Here is a 20,785-nt window from a genome sequence, read left to right on the forward strand (position 1 = left end):
GGCCATTTTGACTGGTGTGAGGTGATACCTCATTGTAGTTTTGATTTGCATTTCTCTAATGATTAGTGACGTTGAGCATCCTTTCATGTGTTTGTTGGCAATCTGTATATCTTCTTTGGAGAAATGTCTACTTAGGTCTTCTGCCCGTTTTTTGGATTGGGTTGTTTGTTTTTTTGCTATTGAGCTGCATGAGCTGCTTGTAAATTTTGGAGATAAATCCTTTGTCAGTTGCTTCATTTGCAAATATTTTCTCCCATTCTGAGGGTTGTCTTTTCGTCTCCTTTATGTTTTCCTTTGCTGTGCAAAAGCTTTTAAGTTTCATTAAGTCCCATTTGTTTATTTTTGTTTTTATTTCCATTTCCAATGAGGAGGTTTGGATGAAACCTATACTTCTCACCATCTAGGTCGATTTTTTCCCCCCCAGGGAAGTAAGACAAATAGTACTGAAAATATATATGGTGTGATGGTCATAAAACCATTTTGAAAATTACAAAAAATCTCAAAAATTGCTATTATATAAGGAAAAACTAATAAAATATGGCTAACTTTATTTTTAACAAGTTTTGTTCCTCTCCCAGACTTCTGCCCAACAAATACTAGTAATAAGTCGAGAAAGCATATACTACTGAAGCCAAAGCATTAATAGTGGCAGTAGGGCTTCCCTGGTGGCGCAGCGGTTGCGCGTCCGCCTGACGATGCAGGGGAACCGGGTTCGCGCCCCGGTCTGGGAGGATCCCACATGCCGCGGAGCGGCTGGGCCCGTGAGCCATGGCCGCTGAGCCTGCGCGTCCGGAGCCTGTCCTCCGTCCGCAACGGGAGAGGCCACAGCAGAGGGAGGCCCGCATACCACAAAAAAAAAAAAAAAATAGTGGCAGTAACTATAAAATCACCACTCCCTCACCAACACCATCATGATTTATAGATGTCAGAACTGGTAACAGTCTCTCACCACAGGCTGAGCCATAGACAAGGTACACCATGGGCTATGTGACATTGCCAGCGCTCAGCTAAATGCCACCCCCTGCTCTGCTGCTCAGGAGAGCACATCAGAATACAAATGAATAGGAGTGACATTATTATAAGAATATCTGCTCCCGGGCTTCCCTGGTGGCGCAGTGGTTGCGCATCCGCCTGCCGATGCAGGGGAACCGGGCTCGCGCCCCGGTCTGGGAGGATCCCACATGCCGCGGAGCGGCTGGGCCCGTGAGCCATGGCCGCTGAGCCTGAGCGTCCGGAGCCTGTCCTCCGTCCGCAACGGGAGAGGCCACAGCAGAGGGAGGCCCGCATACCACCAAAAAAAAAAAAAAAAAAAAAAAGAATATCTGCTCCCATTTATTTATTTTTTTAAAAGGTAAATCATTTAGACTGTGCTCCTTTGTATATGATCAGTGACAAATTACCATATACTTCATAACTGGCCATGTCGAGACCTAACACTGAGAACCATGGCTAAATGACTGCTAGATTCCTGTATAGTTTTAAGGTCAAGAATCCATCACGGGCACATGTTTAAATTGGAATGAAACTGTCTGAGCAAGTCTTGGTAGCCCAGCTCTTCTCCTGCAAATGCCATTCACTTGTTGGGTAAGCAGAAGGCAGAAGTGCTGGTACTTCATGGAGCTCAACACTGGCCAGTCCTTTGAGGGCATTGTTTACACTTCTTCAAAACCATTCAAGAAAAATCTAATGAAAAGTGTGCTGTTATCCAAAAGAATACTTCAGAAATGCATGAAGAGGGACAGTGCCCTGGCAATTCTGTATGACCGATCAGTAGTCTGGTCTGGGAAGATGTCACACCTTAGCATTTGGAAGATTCTACGGCCCTGAGTCAAAAGATTTTGGAGGCACTGACATTTCAACAATGTGAGGACACTGGTTTATGAATATGGCCTCTGGTCATCACTAAGACACAAGCAAATTATACATAATGGGTTTATACTCTGATGTCTCATGTATCAAATACTACACCTGAAATCCTCAATAATAATTCTTGGGTTTATGCCAAAGCTCTTTTACATGCTGCATCTCATTTGACCCTGACGGCACCCTAATAAGTTGCCTAGACAGGGCATTATCCCCATTTTACAGGTGAAATGACTACATCATTGTGGTCACTGTCAAAGTTAATGTGTGGAGATGGCAAATAGGTTTTACACTGCAAGCCCTTCCTAGTTGGCCTTACCCCATATAGGTGGGGACAGTATAAGGGTTTGAACCCCAGCATGTGGAGACCATTGAGGGCCATCTTGGAGGATGGCTACCACACTTTTCCCTGGCAAAAACATGGAAACTAATTAATTAATTAAAAAGAAACTGTAGTGCTTTATTCCTAGAGTGAAAACAGCATTGCTTTTTTTTTTAATAGTCAATTTGCAGATAGTCATGTCTCTAAATTGGTCAGTAATGTTGATGGCAGAATTGTGTACATAAGGAAAAGGATTCCACAGCAACCTGAGGCTTGGTAAAAAGCTTCAGCTTAAGCAAGTTTTTACGGCTAAAATGGTCTGTGGCTGCAGGAAAGTACACTTCTGACTGAGAATGAAGGATTTATGGAGCTATTTCAGGGTAGGGTGACCAGTGTTTTCAAAAAATCCAGTCCAAGAACATTTGAGGTGTGACTTTCCATAAATCATAGTTACCGAAAGTGAGCACAGTCATTTATACATATAAACTCAAGTTTAAAAAAGTCAAAATAGTAGTTGTGCCGTATATGGGTGAGAGAGCTCTACAGCACTTTAAGAGTTAAATCAGCCCAATTAATACACAAGGGATGGAGGTCATATATCAGCAGAAGGCACTTGAAAAGACAGAAGGTCCCTCAGGCCAAAGGCAAGAAGGACAGAGATGGACTTGGGTCAAATCAATGGAATTAATATGTTTCAAAAATAAGCCAGTCAACAGAAGGGGGAAGGTCTACACAGAACTTGGGAAAATAGGGACCACAGGAAAGGATGTAATTAACAATTTTTTCAGCAGTTACCATGTGCTAAGTAGTTTGTACAAATAATTTAATCCACACAACAACCCTATTATCGAAATCAAAAAACTCTAAGTTAAGTGACTTTCCTAAGATCACCAGTGGTAGAGGTGGAATTGGAACCAGATCTCTTTGTCTCCAAAGCCTGTGGGCTTAACTATTCTTATCCAGTTTTGTCCTGGGGAAAGTGCTTTTGGCAGGCCAGGGCAGTGCCACTGGCTATACATATTTTTTTAATTTCTTTTTTGGGAGTTACCTCCACACACCATGGGTCACTGGCATTTTCTCAGTGGCAAATTCACAGGCACATGATTTCGAGCTGTAAGGGAGAATAGAGCTGATACTGCCCACTCTCCTCCTGTTACAGATGATATCTGTGAGTTCATTTTTTATTTTTATTTTTAAAAATATTTATACATTTATTTATTTGGTTGCACCGGGTCTTAGTTGTGGCACGTGGGATCCTCATTGCCACGTGCAGGATCTTTTAGTTGCGGCATGTGGGATCTAGTTCCCTGAGCAGGGATTGAACCCAGCAGGCCCCCTGCATTGGGAGCACGGCATCTTAGCCACTGGACCACCAGGGAAGTCCCTCTGTGAGTTTATTTTTGCAAACTGCCATGAACCCCTCTCCACCAGCTCTTGGGGAATAAGGTCCATGATATAGCAGGGGAATTCCATTTTTGGCAATTGGTGAGAGTGACTCTAAAGGGATGCAGTTGATTTTCTTATGTGGTTTGTTGGATTCGTCACGGTCTAATCAGAAAACAAAACATTCTGAGAGGTTAAAACATGAGGACTTTATCTGAGGGCAAAGAGGTCTGGGACCAGCATGCTTATAAATTGGCTCAGAATTGTTTGCAAGGGCAGCATTATTGGGAATAAAGTGTATGGCCTCATAAGATACTACTTTTTTTTTTTTTTTTTTTTTTGCGGTACGCGGGCCTCCCCGCGCTGCGGCCTTTCCCGTTGCGGAGCACAGGCTCCGGACGCGCAGGCTCAGCGGCCATGGCTCACGGGCCCAGCCGCTCCGCGGCATGTGGGATCCTCCCAGACCGGGGTGCGAACCCGGTTCCCCTGCATCGGCAGGCGGACGCGCAACCCCTGCGCCACCAGGGAAGCCCTAAGATACTACTTTGAAGGACAAAATTCATTGGGGTGATCATCCTGGTATACTTCAGATCTCAGCTAATGGGCAGCTTTCCTTGACCTCCTTGATCAAGGCAGATCCTTCCAGCACAGGCTCTCATGGCACCAAGTGACCTTCCTTTATGGCACTTACCACTGCTGTTATGTTTTACATTTGTTTGCACGATTATTTGACTAAACGTCTGTCTTCACAGATTGCAAGCTCCAGGAAGGCTGAGTTTGTGCTGCATTTTATTCACCGTTGTATCCCCAGCACCCAGTACAGTGCTTGTCAGTTGCAGGTAATCAGTGAATGTCCTTTCAACGTATGTGTTTGATTGTAAGCATCGATCTCCTTAGGTATCCACCCAAGATAAATGAAAACATATGTCCACACAAAGACTTGCATGTAAATATTCATAGCACCGTTATTCATGATAGCCCCAAAGTGGAAACAATCCAAATGTCCATTAGTTGGCGAGTGGATAAGTATTGTAAAAGACGGCATATCCATACAATGGAGGACTCTGCAGCGATAAAAATAAACAGATAATATATTCTACAACGTGGATGAACCACAAAGATATTGCGTTAAGTGAAATAAGCCAGACACAAATGACTCCATATTGCACTGTTCTGTAAGTATGAAATTTCTAGAAAAGGCAAAACTATAGAGAAGAAAGCAGATCAATGGTTGCCTGGGCCTGGGAGTGGGAATGGGGAGTGACTGTAAACAGGAAGAAGGGAACTCCTGGGGGTGGCGGAAATTTTCTAAAACTGGATTGTGGTAAAGGTTGCACCACTGTATAAATTTACTAAAAATCATTAAACTGTACACTTGCAGTAGGTGTGGGGTATAGTATGCAAATTATCTTCAATAAAGCTGTTAAAAATGTTTAAAAAATCAGTCTCCTTACTTAGTCATTTTATCCCAACTTATGTTCTGGGAATACTATTTCTGTGGGACATTGTGCCAAAGACTGCTAAGTGAGTCTCTCAACTCTTTAGTGACAGAATCTCAATTTTAAAAATTGAATTATAGTTGATTTACAATATTGTGCTAGTTTCAGGTGCACAGCAAAGTGATTCAGATATATATATATACTTTTTCAGATTCTTTTCCATTATAGGTTATTAGAAGATATTGAATATAGTTCCCTGTGCTACACAGTAGGTCCTTGCTGTTTATCTATTTTATAGATAGTAGTGTGTATCTGTTAGTCCCATACTCCTAATTTATCCATTCCCCTGCTTCCCCCTTTGGTAACCATAAGTTTGTTTTCTATGTCTGTGAGTCTGTTTCTATTTTGTAAATAAGTTCATTTGTATTATTTTTTAGATTACACATATAAGTAATACATAATTGTCTTTGTCTGACTGACTTCACTTAGCATGATAATCTCTAGGTCCATCCATGTTGTTACAAATGACAATATTTCATTCTTTTTTATGACTGAGTAATATTCCATCATATATATATGTATAGCACATCTTCTTTATCCATTCATCTGTTGATGGAAACTTAAGAACCTCAATTTTTAAAAATATTTATTTATTTATTTGGCTGCGCTGGGTCTTAGTTGTGGCATGCGGGATCTAGTTCCCTGAGCACGGATCGAACCTGGGCACTCTGCATTGGGAGCGCAGAGTCTTAACCACTGGACCACCAGGGAAGTCCCAAGAACCTCAAGTTTGTTTTTTTTTTTAAGAACCTCAATTTTTTTTTTTTTTTTTTTTTGCGGTATGCGGTCCTCTCACTGTTGTGGCCTCTCCCATTGCAGGGCACAGGCTCCGGACACACAGGCTCAGCGGCCATGGCTCACGGGCCCAGCCGCTCCACGGCATGTGGGATCCTCCTGGACCGGGGCATGAACCCGTGTCCCCTGCATCGGCAGGTGGATTCTCAACCACTGCGCCACCAGGGAAGCCCAAGAACCTCAATTTTTAACTTGACACATAGCCAAGCAAAATTTTTTTTTTTAATACCATATTTCCCAGCCTCCTCTGCAGCTTGGTGTGGCCATGTGACCGAGTTCTGGCCAATGAGATGTAAGTAGAAGTGATGTGTAGTATTTCCAGGAAGGCTGTTTAAGGGACATGACTCAACTCCACTTTTTCCTATTTGTCTTTCCTTTTTTCCATCCAAAAAAATAGGGACTGGTGTTCCAGCAGCCATCTTGGACCATGAAGTGACCTTGGGAATGAAAGTCAACGATGGTGGAGCAAAAATACTGAAGCCTGGGTTGCTGAAGATACCACAGAGCTCCATGCCTCCTCTGCACTGCCTGCTTCCCAGATTTCTTTTATGCAAGACAAAAATAAACTTCAATGTTACTAATGCCCTTTGTCCTTTTGTGTGTGTGTGATATGTAGACAAATCTAATCCTAATACTAGTTTAAATGGGTATTAAATGAAAAGGGCCAAATAATTTGAGAAATATTATGTTAAAGTTTAACAGATTTCATTAATACAGGACTTCTCAGAGTTTTTAATGAAAAATGGGAGCTTCCAAGAGGGGCTCAAGTATGCACAAGGTCCAAACCAACCTGACCCCAAAACTCTTTTTAGTGGAGCATCTCATGAGAAGAATGATTTAGAGCAAAGGGAAATGTTACTTTAAAAAAAATCCACATTTTGGCCTCTTCCTTTCTAATCCATCCTTCTCCTAGGCTGCTAGAGAGATCTTTCTAAAACATAAACTTGATGGTATCACATCCCTGTTTAAAATCCTTGAATGATTCTTGTAGGAAAAAGTTCAGACTCCTTCATGTAATGAATAAGACCTTTTGTGATCTGGCCCCTGTCTTCTCTCTAGCCTCACCCTAGCCATCTTACTCTCAAATCATGAAATATTTGTACTGCTGAGAACTGCATATGTTCACCCCAGTCTCTCTGCCTCTGCAGCACATGCTGTGTCTCCTGAGTGGAACACTTTCCACCTGCCACCTTACCTGGCATTCTACCTTTGATGCTTTAGACCAGGCTCAGGTATCAGCTCATACATATCCATTCATACTTTGAGCAATTCCTACTATGTAGCCAGACATTGTACTAGTACTTGAGTTACAAAGCCAAATAAATAGTCCTTGCCCTGGAGGGACAAAGAATCAAATGAATGTAGATAAGAACTGCATTAGTCAGAGTGTACTAATGGCTGTAACAAACAACCTTCACATTTCAGTGACTTGACATTTTGACAGTTTATTTCTCCCTCATAGCACAGTCCAGTGCAGGGAAGCACACGGGTTCTGCTCCATGCGGTCAGTTGGTGACGCAGACTCATGCCATTGCCATTTTCTGGGGCCTCTTGATTCCTCCACTAGATAGTTTTGCATCTGGCCAGCAGATGAGGATAGGAGAAGAGTTTGGAGGATCACATAGGAAGTTTTAGGGGATGCTTAGAAATGGGATATATTTGTGTCACTTCTGTCCAGATTCCGTTAGAGCTCAGTCAAAAGGACCTAGCTGATAACTGAGAAATGTAGTTTTGCTATGAGCCTAGCAGGAAAATGAAATAGGCGGGGAAAGTAGCCTTTCCTCTGCCAGAGCTATATAAACAAGAACAATATAGACGCTCACAGTCTAATGGAGGAAACAGACAAGTGAACAGAGGCAGGAAGGCAAGAGAGAACATGGTCAGGCAGGATGCAACTCGTGTTTTTAGAGTTACTGTCACAAAGTTCCAGAACTGTTGGCAGCCCTCTCATGGCTCCCCTTCAGAGCGCCTAAGGATTGCTCTTCTGGGGCCCTTTGTAAACACGGATGTACTATGTGGTACAGAAAGTCATGCATCACTGACGTCACGCCCATGTCAGAACTTCAGGGCCTCTTAGAGCCAGCCATCTCTGTCCCAGCCGCTGCTGTGGCATCCAGCTCTGCATGGGTTCCAGTTCCTCAAAGCTGCGTCCTGATCATCCTTTGCCCCACGGCCTTGCTGCACACTCCTTAACACTGAATTTTGGGACACCACAGAACCCCACTTGGCACCTATGCGTGAAAAACTGGAATGAATAAGAATTCACTCAAGATGAGCTGGTGGATAAATTTCCTTCCCTTCCCTCTCCCACAGGCTGTACTGAGACTCATTTTATGTGGCTTCTCAGAGGAGAATCCCTTGAGTGGGAGCAATCAGCCACACTCAGTGGAGGCCACATGAATAATCATCCTGGTAATGGCTCTTCCCTCTTCCCTACTTTACTCCTTTTTAAAACAAACAAACAAAAATTATTTATTTATTTGGCTGCGCCAGGTCTTAGTTGTGGCACGTGGGATCTTCGTGGCCACGTATGAGCTCTTCGTTGTGGCCTGGGGCTCTTTTTTTTTTTTTTTTTTTGCGGTACGCGGGCCTCTCACTGTTGTGGCCTCTCCCGTTGCGGAGCACAGGCTCCGGACGCGCAGGCCCAGCGACCATGGCTCATGGGCACAGCCGCTCCGCAGCATGTGGGATCTTCCCGGACCGGGGCACGAACCCGCGTCCCCTGCATTGGCAGGCAGACTCTCAACCACTGCGCCACCAGGTAAGCCCCTGGGGGCTCTTTTTAGTTGAGGCATGTGGGACCTAGTTCCCTGACCAGGGATCAAACCCAGGCCCCTGCACTGGGAGCGCAGAGTCTTAGCCACTGGGCTGGGAGAAGGAGAAAGTCCCCTACCTTAGACCTTTTGCCTCTCACTCCTGCCCTACAGAATCAGCCTCTGCATTCTGGAGAACCCAGGCTAAGACGTCCCCATGCATGGGTACAGCTAAAAGACACTTAGCTGTCTGTGTTTCCCCTCCAGCCCCTGGATACTGCGGAAGTGTTTGAAGGGTCAGATTCCACTAACCTTGGTCGGTTCTACAGACTTGTCTCTTTGAAGGTCAAGCCTGCTGCCTCTCCTGAGTATAGCTACCAAATCTTTCCTTTGCTTGTACCTGTACCATTCATTTGTGAATCAATCATGCACTCCTATTGATTTATTGTTTACTGATATAACATTTGTGTCTTTGCGTGTGTTTAATTTCTTATGTGCTACTGACTTTTCTCAAGTTTAAGAACAGGAATTCCTGACAAATCTACCTCCCTCCTCCCTCCCCCTCCCCCACCTCACAACAGTGTCCTTGCTTTTATGCTTTGGCATATACACACTCTCCTCCCTCTGCCGGGAGTCCCATTCCTCCCCCACCTCATTTGTGCTATGTCATCTTTTGTGGGCACAGGATTTGATTGTGTGAAAGGAGGGCCACTCGACTCCCATGTTGGACTCACCAAGTCTGCCTCTGATATAACTCTGCTCCCAGCCCCTTTCCAGAAGCTAAAGTTCACAAACCCAAGTCCCATGAGCAGTTTTAGACCCTTGATCCTGGTGTCAGACTGAAGAGGCTGTAGCTACCAGCTGTCTGGTCCTGCTTCAGCCCCTGCAGCCGGTGGGTCAGGAGGGCAAGTCTGCTATCTCCGTGAGTCAGCGGGGACAAGCAGCTCTCTGCATACTCACTCACCAGCAGCTCTGCAGGACTGGAGCTCTTCAGGATCCATGTGTCAAACGCCGCCTTGTCCTCAGCTGGACTATAAGCTCCCTGAGGTCAGAGATGTCGTCTGCCTTGTTGAATGTCTAGAACAATACCTGGAACATAGGTGGTGCTTAATAAATATTTGTGTAAGGAAAGAAGAAAGAGGAGGGAGGAGGGAAGGACCGTGATACATCTTGGCCAGTCTTGAGTCAAATGAAAGAAATGTGCACAGGTGAGGTAGACAGGTGGCAGGGGGTCCGGTGGGTCAGGAGGGCAAGTCTGCTATCTCCGTGAGTCAGCGGGGACAAGCAGCTCTCTGCATACTCACTCACCAGCAGCTCTGCAGGACTGGAGCTCTTCAGGATCCATGTGTCAAACGCCGCCTTGTCCTCAGCTGGACTATAAGCTCCCTGAGGTCAGAGATGTCGTCTGCCTTGTTGAATGTCTAGAACAATACCTGGAACATAGGTGGTGCTTAATAAATATTTGTGTAAGGAAAGAAGAAAGAGGAGGGAGGAGGGAAGGACCGTGATACATCTTGGCCAGTCTTGAGTCAAATGAAAGAAATGTGCACAGGTGAGGTAGACAGGTGGCAGGGGGTGGGCGGGGGGGGGCTGCTATCTTTGTATTTTCAAACTGGAGAAATCTCTGGTGTCTGCCGAGAAGTGAAGAAGTGGTCCTCAGAAGAGAGTTAGGGCCATGGGATGAAAATCATAGGAATGCTGGGGTTTCAAAGATACTAAAAATATCTTCTCTCTGGGGGTGCAGTAAGGCTCTGCTAAATCATTACAGCTACCTCTGACAAAGTCAAACCATGTTCATCTTAAAAGTATCAGACAAACAGCTCTTGGAATATCAAGACTCAGATCATTCCTACTTTAATTAAGGTAAAATGAGCCTCCACAGTCAGAAGCCAACCATTTTTTTTGTGTGTGGGTGTTAAGGAAACACCTGTGATGGGGGCAAGCAGGGGGTAAGGTGGTGAGGTGACTGCCACATCTGGGAGGGGGGCAGTAATGGATGCCATACAGAGTATTCAGCCAGACAGGCCCAACTCCTCATTCCTCTCTGCCTGCATCTATTTTCTTTATAACATTTATCACTACCTCTCCCCCTGTATTTGTTTATTGTCTTTCTTTCCCCTTAGCAGGTCCATTCCATGAGAGCAAGGTCTTTGTCTTATTGACCGCTGTATCTCCTGTCTTAGATCAATGCCTGGCATTTAGTGGGCATTCAAAAATTAGCTACTAACGAACGAATTAAAGAATATTAAACAATTAGTTGAATCACTGCCATATGCTGGGCCCTGTCCTTGAGGATGCTACAAGGATGGTGAGGGAGACAGGCCTGAACATAAACACACCATAGCTCGACACCTGATTTTACGGAGCTATATCCAAGGCGCCGCAAGACCCCCGGGGTTGAAAACTCCCCGGGTGTGCGGGGGGTCCCTGGGAAGAAGCCCGTGTGCCAGGAGTGCCAGGGAGCCAGGAGGAGCGGCAGGGATGCGGCTGGAGACAGAGCTCGGGGCTCCTTGGCTCTTCGCCTGGCTTCTCGGAATCTTCTTTTCCTGACCAACGGGACCTCGGCCCCAGCGGAATCCCTCTGTCGCGGCACCCCAGTCACAACCTCTCCCAGCCCCGGAGACGCCAACCCAGGGTATTCCATATGGCTAGCCCGCTACCTAAGAGACCTCCACCTGCTGGCTGAACTCCCGCCGCGCCCGCGCGCCCGCGCGCGCCCGCGCGCCCGCGCGTGCTCCAGGTCCCCGCCCCCTGCCCGCTGTCTGCGGCTGCAGGGCCCCGCCCCGCCCCCTAGGCCCGCAGGACCCCGGCCCCGCCCCGCCCCCGTGGCCCCGCCGCTCTGTCCCGGGGGGCGGGGCCGCGCGCAGCGGCGTCTCCAAGGCGGGGGGCGCGAGGCAGGGGGCGGGGCGGCCCCGGCGCCGGCCAATCAGCGCCGCTATCACATCCATGCAAATACGAGCACAATGGAGCGAGCCCATCACTCGCCCCTGCAAGCAAGCTTGAAATGGGCTTCTGTCTGAGCGGCAGCCAGGCTGACCAATGACTCTGTGTTTTGGGCCGGCGAAGCCCAATGGCATGGCAGGGAAGGCGGGCCCGAGCCGGGTTAGGGTGTCCTTGCAGGGTGTCTGAGCTAAACTTCACCAAATAATAGCTGTTTGTATTTTGGCTGCTGCAGGAGCCATTTTAGGTAAGTTCTTCTCTTAACTTTTTATTTTCCTCCCCGGCCTCGGCGGGTCGGTCTTGTCCGCGGGTCCCCGGCCCCGCACCGCCCGCCGGGCTGCGGTGCCCCTATGAATGAAGCCAGGATGAGGGGATGCGGCGGTGCCGAGGCCCGGCCGGGCCGGGGTCCGAGCGGGGCAGGCGGCGGCCTGAGGCCTGAGGCGAGGGGTCGGCCTCCGCCGCGCTCCGCTCCGCCTCGCGCTCAGGCCGGGCGGCCGTCCTTGGGAGTGCGCCGCTGCGGGCCGCGCGGAGGGTTGGGGGTCCGGGCAGCCCCCGGCCCCGGGCCAGGCGTGCGGGGGCGGGGCGTGCGGAGCGCTCCCCCTTCCCTCCCGCCTCCCCGGGGCCCGGCCGAGGAGAGACCCCCGGCCGTGCAGCGGCGGGGCGGGGGTGACCGCTATTCCCGCCGCCGCCCCCGTGGAGAAGTTGCTCTATTGGCGTCCTGCGTCTCTTTGCAGGGGTGGAGGAGGGTGGGCTGGTGCCAGGCTGCTGCTCCGGGAGGGGGCGGGGGCCCCGGCGCGTCCTCCGAGCGCGCACCCCCTCCGCCCCCTTCTTACGCACTAGCGCGCACTCGCCCCGAGAATTGGAACCCTGGAGATGTCCAGCAACCCCGCAGCCAAGTTTTGTGCACTATTACATTGCATGTTTGAGCTTTAAAAAACAAAAACAAAAACGGAATCTGTCCCCTTCAGGGTATTTATTTCCTTCGCTGTTGAGAAGTAACGGAGTCTGTCCCCAATTTTCCAGAGACATGCCTGTCAGATGTGCAGAGGGTTGGCAGCTACTTGGTTTTTAAAAAGACGCTGTTAGGAAATCCCCTCACTAGTGAGATAATTGAAATTTGAGTTTGTTTGCAGTTTGTTTTATTTGATCCAATTAAAAATGCATAAGCAGACTCATATTTGTGTACCTAAAGTGTTCCTAGTTCCAGTTATGATTGATGTGACTGTGGTTTCGGTAGTGTGTGATCTAATAAGGCAGTATAATTCAATTTTGAACCTGTAGGCCCGTGATCTCCAAATTAGGGTTTATGGACCATTAGTAGTCCGGCCAAGGTTTCTAGTGAATCCTTGGCATCTCCAGGCATCTTTGGGACTGTGTGTGCATGTTATTCTCCACACTGCTCATTTCTGGTGTAGCAGATCCATGAACGGAGAAAATAGCCATTTAAAATTTTTTACAATGTTTAGAGAGTCTGCAGTATTGCCTGAGATTCGACTATTGTTTCTCAAATGGCTTATAGGAATACCATCCCGGTAGGCTCCAAATTTCGACGTACTTTAAGGGGATATGCTTGTGACCCCTCGAAGAGTCCAGACAAGGGCCACTCTGCTGTGTTCCCAGGGCTAATTATGAGCTGTCTTTCTTACTGGGGATTTGTACCCATAGACTGTGCATGGCACAGGAGAATCTGTTGGTATTCCAAATTGGAAGATCAGGTTGGCAGCCTCAGGGAGATAGTTTTTCTAAACTTTGTGGCTCTCTGGGAATAGAGAGAAGGTTTGAGATCCATGTGTGATAAAATGATTAGGCGTGAAATGTCAAGTAAAAGGGTTTATGCCAATCAGAACAGGTGGTTTCTTATAAGCTATGCATGACTGTAACAAAAGGCCTGGGAAAATGTGGAGTTGTAAAAAGGTTAATTTTGGACTTCTTTTCTGTCCCAGGGCAGATTTCCTAGATGAATTATGATGAATTATTTAAACTTTTTTCTTGATTAATGGACTATTAAAAGCTAACCTTTACAATTAGCTCCCTCCGCCCTTTTTTTTTTTTTTTTTTTTTTGCTAACTTTGGACTCTCCCTTATAGTAACCAGACTATGATACTGTTCTTGCTGTAGTGGGTCCATGGGCAAAGTAAATCTAGATCTGTTGTGAAATTAGCTGTGTCTCATCGCAGTATTACAGTCTGCCTGGAGTCTCATCTTTTATACTGCAGTTATTTTTTTGCTTTTTACATTTAGCTCTTCTGTTACAGCACTGCGCAGTCTTGGAATATGATCACTTTTCCCACAACTTTTTAATGTTCTATAGCTTTCTAATTATTATTATTATTATTATTATTCTTTGCGTTACGCGGGCCTCTCACTGCCGTGACCTCTCGCGTTGTGGCGCACAGGCTCCGGCCGCGCAGGCCCAGCGGCCATGGCTCACGGGCCCAGCCGCTCCACGGCACGTGGGATCCTCCCGGACCGGGGCAAGAACCCGCGTCCCCTGCATCGGCAGGCGGACCCTCAACCACTGCGCCACAGGGAAGCCCTCTAATTATTTTTATAATTTATTATTAGTTTAGTCCGAAGTTCTCTGAACTCATCAGTATATTACTTCAGGCAAATCACGGGAGAAATTGAATGGCCAGTTGAAAGTGAAGTGGGAGGCCACAAGTAACGTTACTGCATTTCTGGAAGATCCTTTGGCAGTTCGTTTTTTGTATTTATTGATTTACTTTTCTCATAACTATTTCAAATACCAAAGAAAATCTGAAGCAGAATCTTACCTCTTTAGAAACTACATCTCATTAGTGAGTTTTGCTATTATATTACAGAAAATCAATCAGAAACAACAGGCCCTTGGGCTACTGTGTCTTGGGGATCTCTGATTTAGAGAAGTTTCGAAGACGTTTTTCAGTTTTCTTGGATGTATATGGCTTGGGGCAGAGACTCTGAGGCCAGCGGGGGCAGGGCAGGGCAGGGCAGGGCGGGTGTCGGGAGGGTGGAGCCAGAGAGCAGCTGGAGATGTGATAAGAGACCGGGACTTCATTCAGAGTGCTGCAGAGGCCAAGCAAGGAAGGGCTTGTCCAACTGGCTTTCTAGAAAGATCCCTTGGCTGCTGGGGAGGGGTGGACTATGGTGGCCAGAGGGCAGGAGGGAGCCGAGGGAGAGTGACCAGTGGTCGGGCAAGATGTTGGTGGCCTGGACGGGAGGGGCCGCAGTGGGGAGAAATGGGCAGACTGGGGGTGTTCTGGCTTGGGGGGCCCTGGAGAGGAGCAGGGCCGGCAGAAGGACGTGCTGTGTGTGAGGTGCTGATGGGACATCACCACAAATGCTGCCTCCAAGTTACTGTCCCCAGAGGCGGCCACGTGGTGACCAGTGGGGGCAAGAGTGCAGCTTAAACTCCTCAGAATCAGAGCTCTGGCCACCTCCTCCTCTTCCTTCTGAGCCCCCAGCCTTGTCTGCCCCTCATCCAGCCCTGTGACCACCGCCCCCCCTTCTTGACCTTGGCCTTCCCTGACCTCACCAGCTTTTCCATTTCTCCTAAATGCTGCCCTGGGGGTCAGGAAAATGCCCCAAGCAGAGTTTGTGGTTATGTCTTCCTGTGTTAAACCATGAGGAAAAAAGGTTCCACAACCTCAGGCTTGATTCTCACTGCAGGTACCTATGTTTTTCAACTTTCATGGGAAGACTTTGTAATAACCAAGTGGAGTCACACATGGATTCATGTTCTGAACCCTTTTGAACCGGTTTTAGGATTTAAGGATTCTACCTGCATAAATATCTTTGGTATATGACAATGACAATATCTAAATCAACTGAGGAGAGTATGTTCTCACCCTATTCTCTCGTCCCTCCAATATAACAAGGTTTGAAATTTTTTTTTTAAGTTGTCCAACAGTACCATTTTATTTCATGTACATAAGCTCAGGCACCAGCAGGATGAAAAATAAATAAATAAAACTTTGGGAAATAACTGATAACAACTACCTTTAAGAGAAAACATACCTCCATTAGTGAGTTTCTTGAAAATTTTCTTTTAATTGAAGTATAGTTGATTTACTATGATGTGTTAGTTTCAGATGTACAGCAAAATTATTCAGTTATATATACATATATATTTCAGATTCTTATTCATTATAGGTTATTACAAGATATTGAATATAGTTTCATGTGCTATGCAGTAGGTCCTTGTTTATTTTATATATAGTAGTGTGTGTCTGTTAATTCCAAACTCCTAATTTATCCTTCTCCCCTGAAATCGTTTTATTTTTTAAAATTATTTAGTATTTCTCTTTATACTTCCATCCTTCATACAAAGCTTTAGTCTAATTCAGGCGAAAAGCTACAGTGGATTCCACGGGACTGCCTGCATTCCCCTGTACCAGATTATTACTATATTGAAAACTCTTCGAAATACATAGAAAATAGCTAGAGCTTAGATATCTGTTCCCTAGAGAACATTTTGTTTGCAGTAGAATATAACACACTTGTGAGGGAAGCAAAACTAGCATTGGATGAATGAATACCTGGTCTGTGTCCAGCACTTAGCCAGGTGCTGGGACTACAGAGATGAGAAAAAATATCCCCGTTTTCTTAGCCACTCCGTGAGCTCCATGGTCTGCAGCTCAAAGAAATGAAATAACTTGTTCAAGGCCACAAAGCTGGTTCAGGTTAGAGTCAGAATTTGAACCCACATCATCTCGATCCAAAGCACATATTCTTTTTTTTTTTCAAAGCACATATTCTTTTCACCACCAGCACTCTCTAAAGATTTCTTAAAAAGCTGGGGTGTGCTGTCATGCTTTCGTGGTATGGTACTAGATTAACTAGCACACTTTGCGTTAGTTCTGTACACCCGCCCATTTTTACTTCTCCATTTCGAGAATTTGTCACTGAAGAGGCAAGTTGGAATACAGTGAGGGCACCCGGCCCGCCCTTGTCTCCATGGTGTAGGAGAGGTCTTTCTAGGGCACTTAGGAGTTCACAGTTAGCCTAGTACAGTAATAACCATGAATTGCAGAGAGAGAATGCAGTCAGTTTTTCCTTGCCAAAATGTTCTTCTCTTTAGTTCATTTTGTGGAGGCTCATGAGAAATTCTGTTACTTCCATAAAAGTCTTGAAGGTAGTAAACCGGAGTTATCTTAAAATATCCACCTCTTTTCCAATTTCTGAACCAGATTATTTGCATAAAATCCAGAGAAAAATGTTTAGTTTTGCTGTGGTACCTGTATTAGTTGGTTTTTCTAGTTTGTAATAGTGATTCCTTACATTCTCCTACTTTTATTCTTTGTGCCATTTGCCATCGAGATTGTTAGGATCTTTGATAATATATGACATAAATAGCCCATATTTTGAGGAGTTTTTAAAAATTGATGAACCTTTTTCTTTATAGTAATAATGAAGGACTTAAAATTTTTAGCAAAGAAAAAAACCTGATTTTTCAGTAGACTTCCATGGTGCTTTTATCCACTAGCTATTTCAGAAGAACTTAACATACTGAGACAGTGTTTGAAAATTTCAGGAAAACTGGGAAGCAGAATTTTAAGATAACTTCAGGACATGAATCCAAACACTTACAATGTGATGGCTGCATGTTTGAATTTTGTGAAAGAGTAAAGGGAGATTTCTTTTTCTCTCTTTTTTTTTTTTGGCGGGGCGGCATGCTGGCGCTTAGTTCCCCACCAGGGATCGAACCCGTGCCCCCTACAGTAGAAGCGTGGAGTCTTAACAACTGGACCATCAGGGAATTCCCAAGGGAGATTTCTGTTTGTCTACTTTTTTACTCTATTAAAGATTCTTGTAGGGAGTTTTCGCTGATCTAATTTTATGGATCAAATATATTATCAGTAAAATTTTAGTATATTTTGGATTTTCTTGTACAGCTATGTGATCAAGGCATTTTATTTTTGGAATATCTGTATTTTTAAATTGTAAAATTGTCTTTCTGTAAAAGGTCAAGCTTCAGGTTAAATGAAGGTCTAGCTATCCTAGCACTGACCTTTGGTTCCTACCTATTTAGGTTGATGCTTTTTATCCTGGGATTCATGGACACCAAGGGAGTCTTTAGCTCATCTGTGAACTGCCCGAAATAGTATGCAAAATACTGTTTGTGTGTGCATGTTTATGGGAAGCCAATCCATCTTTTCTTATGATTCTTAAAGGGATTTGTGGTTCCTCCCCGCCCCCACCTTCTCCTCTCCCCCATCTCTTCCCACCTGCATGCAAAAATAATATGAAGGGTCATTGATTTAGGTCCTTACAAAACAGTTTTGTTTGAGCAAGAGTTTTTTGCCCAGAGGCTGACTTCTTTGGGTCTTTTTTGCCCTTTAGCAGTTCCTGCAGTCTCAGTCTGGATAAGTTGGCCTAGGCTTGGGGAAGTCTTTCTGCATCCTTCAGGGTGACATCCAGGCAAGGGTTACCCCCAAATTCTTCCCTACCTTACTGTTATACATGGGAAGCTGTTCCATGCCTTTGCCCATGCAGCCTGATAGAGTGAAGGTTGGAGCAGGTGACAAGACAGTCTTAGAGGGTCCTGGCCCTCTTGGTTTCAGCCATCTGCCTCTGCAGATGGGACTGGAGGGGGTGGCCATGGCAGAAGCTCCTGATATTATCTTGCTTTGGATTCTACTTCTTACTCATTCTGTTAGTGTTTCATTCGATATGTTAGGAGGAAAAGGGTTTTCTTTCTGACATTGTAAGCAGAACAGTTAAAAAGATGGGGCTTCCCTGGTCGCACAGTGGTTGGGAATCCGCCTGCCAGTGTGGGGGACGCGAGTCTAAGCCTGTGCTCTGGAGCCTGTGAGCCACAGCTACTGAAGCCCGTGCGCCCGTGCTCTGCAGCAGGAGAGGCCACCAGAATGAGGAGTGGCCCCCACTTGCCACAGCTGGGGAGGGCCTGCTGTGCAGCAGCGAGGACCCAATGCAGCCAAAAATAAATAAAGAAATAAATTTATTTTAAAAAATGGTTAAAACGGTACATTAAAAAAAACCTCCCCCCATTTTTATATTCCCCAGATGTTATATGAGATATATACCTTGTAACTTTCCTGTTAATGTTGTTAATTTTAAGTGGTATTTTTCTTAAAATAATGTCTAGTTGAGCATGTAACCTTATTTTATACAGAACATGCATATATGTGAAGTTCTGTTAAACCAGATATTACTATAGGAAAAAGGATCACATATTAAAGTTCTCAGAGACTTATTTTATAATTTATTTAAGTAATGGTCAAACAAACTGGTAAAACAAAATTATAGAGCAATAAGAAAATTCTTAAGAGTAGTCTCTAGGAAGTGTCTGACCTGAAGTTATCCTGGAGATTTTCTCATAGAAAGTCCATCTGTTGGGCCAGACCAGAAGTTGAGTAGAAGAAAAATCAGTTTGTTTGGTTTGATATATGGATTGAGGAAAACACGTAAGCTTTAGGTAGTTTGCTGAAGGGCATTGAGTCCTTAAAGGGGATTCTGTTTGATGTGTTCCTTCCCTAAGTATACAAGAGTAAAGAAACGTACCTGGACTGTTCATTTTGGGTTTGGGGAAATCATCAGTATTCATAAGAAATCCTTTTAAGGATTGTGTCTGGAAAGGTAGGTCCCGATCGTCGATTTTATTTACCGAAAGAAATTTTCTGTGATTTAACGCAGAGACTCTGTTAATGTTCGTTGTGTATCTTGGCTTACCAACTTTTGCAGTGTTAGCAGTCTAAATTCAACCTTGAGTTAGCATGAAAAAGTCAAGCCATCATCTTTGTTGACCATGTGACAGATCTGGATCACATAAATGATGACCTGTCAGGTTGTTTCTTTGAGCAGACCCTGTATATTATTGTTTTAAGGGACTGCACAGGGGGGAGGTTTCTGCTTAATGGAAATAACATTTTTGCCTTGAGTTGTAAAATAACCTTGAGGAAATGGTGTAGAGGATATGAAAGAGATCATTAATGACCAGCTCCAAAAAGATAATCGTAAAAAGAAAGTTCTTCTAGATCTAAGGGCTACTCACACTTAGTCTGGATCTCTGCAGGTCTGTGAACTGTTTAGCTGTCTGCGATTAGGTAAATTCAGAACTTGAGAGAAGGTATTTAGCTGCTTTTACTACATTTTTTAGAAAAACGATTTGTCTGTTGAATCTGATAATTTAAAAAGTATAAGTTTATTGTATAGTCCTTGTTTAAAGTATTTTTTCCTGATAATTAACTTTTCTAGTATTTTATAAAAGCATTGGTCAATGGTGGATTAGGAAAAAGCAAAAGCTAGTCCTTTACCCTAGAGAGTACTACTCAAGATGATAGGCAGTATCAGTATCATCTTGGAGCTTGTTAGAAATGCCGGTTTTGGGCTCCATTCCAGACAACTGAAATAAACTACACGGGGTGGAGACCAGTAGTATGTGTTATAACAAACTATCCTGATGATTTTGTGTACCTTTAAATTTGAGAAACATTGTTCTAGATCATCATTGTCCAGTAGAACTCTGTGCTATGATGTAAAATGTCCTGTATCTATGCAGGACTTCAAGTCACATGTGGCTTTTGAAGCTCCTAAAAGGTGGCTAGTATGACTGAGGAACAGAATTTAAATTTTTATTTAATATCCGTGAATTTAAGTTTAAATAGCCACATATGGCTAGTGGCTCTGGCATTTGACAGCACAACTCTAGACCCTTTAATACCCCTGCCACCCCCCCCCCCCCCACTTTTTGGGGAAAATAGTGGACTTTTTTTTTCTTTTCACTTAGAAAGGAAAATGCAATATGGGACAAGACTGTCCTTTAGGCTAAAATGAGACTAAACAAATCATATAATAAAGTTTAGCACTATTTTTTCCATTTATGCTTACCTATTTATTTTTATCTAAAAGTTGATTTGATGTTAAGAAAATAATAGGATCAGAAAATAAATTTAGATCTGTGTCCTGTAAGTGCAAATACCAAGGTAGCTGTTCCAGCGAGGCCTTATAACCCTTCATGGCTGTGACTAACATGCATGTCTTTCAGCATGACTGCTGAAGCTTTTTTCTTTCATATAAAGATTTAACACAGGCAGCTTCCCCACCCCCCCCCCCCCGGTACGCGGGCCTCTCACTGCTGCGGCCTCTCCCGTTGCAGAGCACCAGGGAAGCCCAATAACCAGCGTTTTATATTGAGACTAAAGTATTACACTTAAAAGCTGCCTGTGTTAGGGCTTCCCTGGTGGCGCAGTGGTTGGGAGTGCGCCTGCCGATGCAGGGGACACGGGTTC

The 20,785-nt window shown here is 45.1% G+C and overlaps 1 protein-coding gene and 1 long non-coding RNA gene across 6 annotated transcripts in view; both read left to right on the forward strand.

Annotated features, from left to right (window-relative positions):
- LOC114487825 (uncharacterized) overlaps positions 1–4,377 on the forward strand; it is a 60,806-nt gene extending 56,429 nt beyond the window's left edge. Inside the window, exon 3 of the long non-coding RNA XR_003683269.1 lies at positions 4,321–4,377. This is a non-coding gene — a long non-coding RNA (uncharacterized lncRNA). The remainder of the gene's footprint in view (positions 1–4,320) is intronic.
- A 7,338-nt stretch (positions 4,378–11,715) lies between these two features.
- Positions 11,716–20,785, forward strand: part of CHD6 (chromodomain helicase DNA binding protein 6) — a 228,940-nt gene continuing 219,870 nt past the window's right edge. For 3 of the 5 annotated variants that reach the window (XM_055090842.1, XM_055090841.1, XM_055090843.1), the window contains exon 1: positions 11,726–11,802. The gene's annotated coding sequence lies outside the window, so the exon portion shown is untranslated. Of the gene's footprint in view, positions 11,803–20,785 lie in introns of all 5 variants that reach the window. The other 2 variants (XM_055090837.1, XM_055090838.1) reach the window with 2 other exon arrangements.

This window comes from Physeter macrocephalus, chromosome 14 (assembly GCF_002837175.3).
Source record: "Physeter macrocephalus isolate SW-GA chromosome 14, ASM283717v5, whole genome shotgun sequence".
In the NCBI taxonomy this organism is placed as follows: domain Eukaryota; kingdom Metazoa; phylum Chordata; class Mammalia; order Artiodactyla; family Physeteridae; genus Physeter; species Physeter macrocephalus.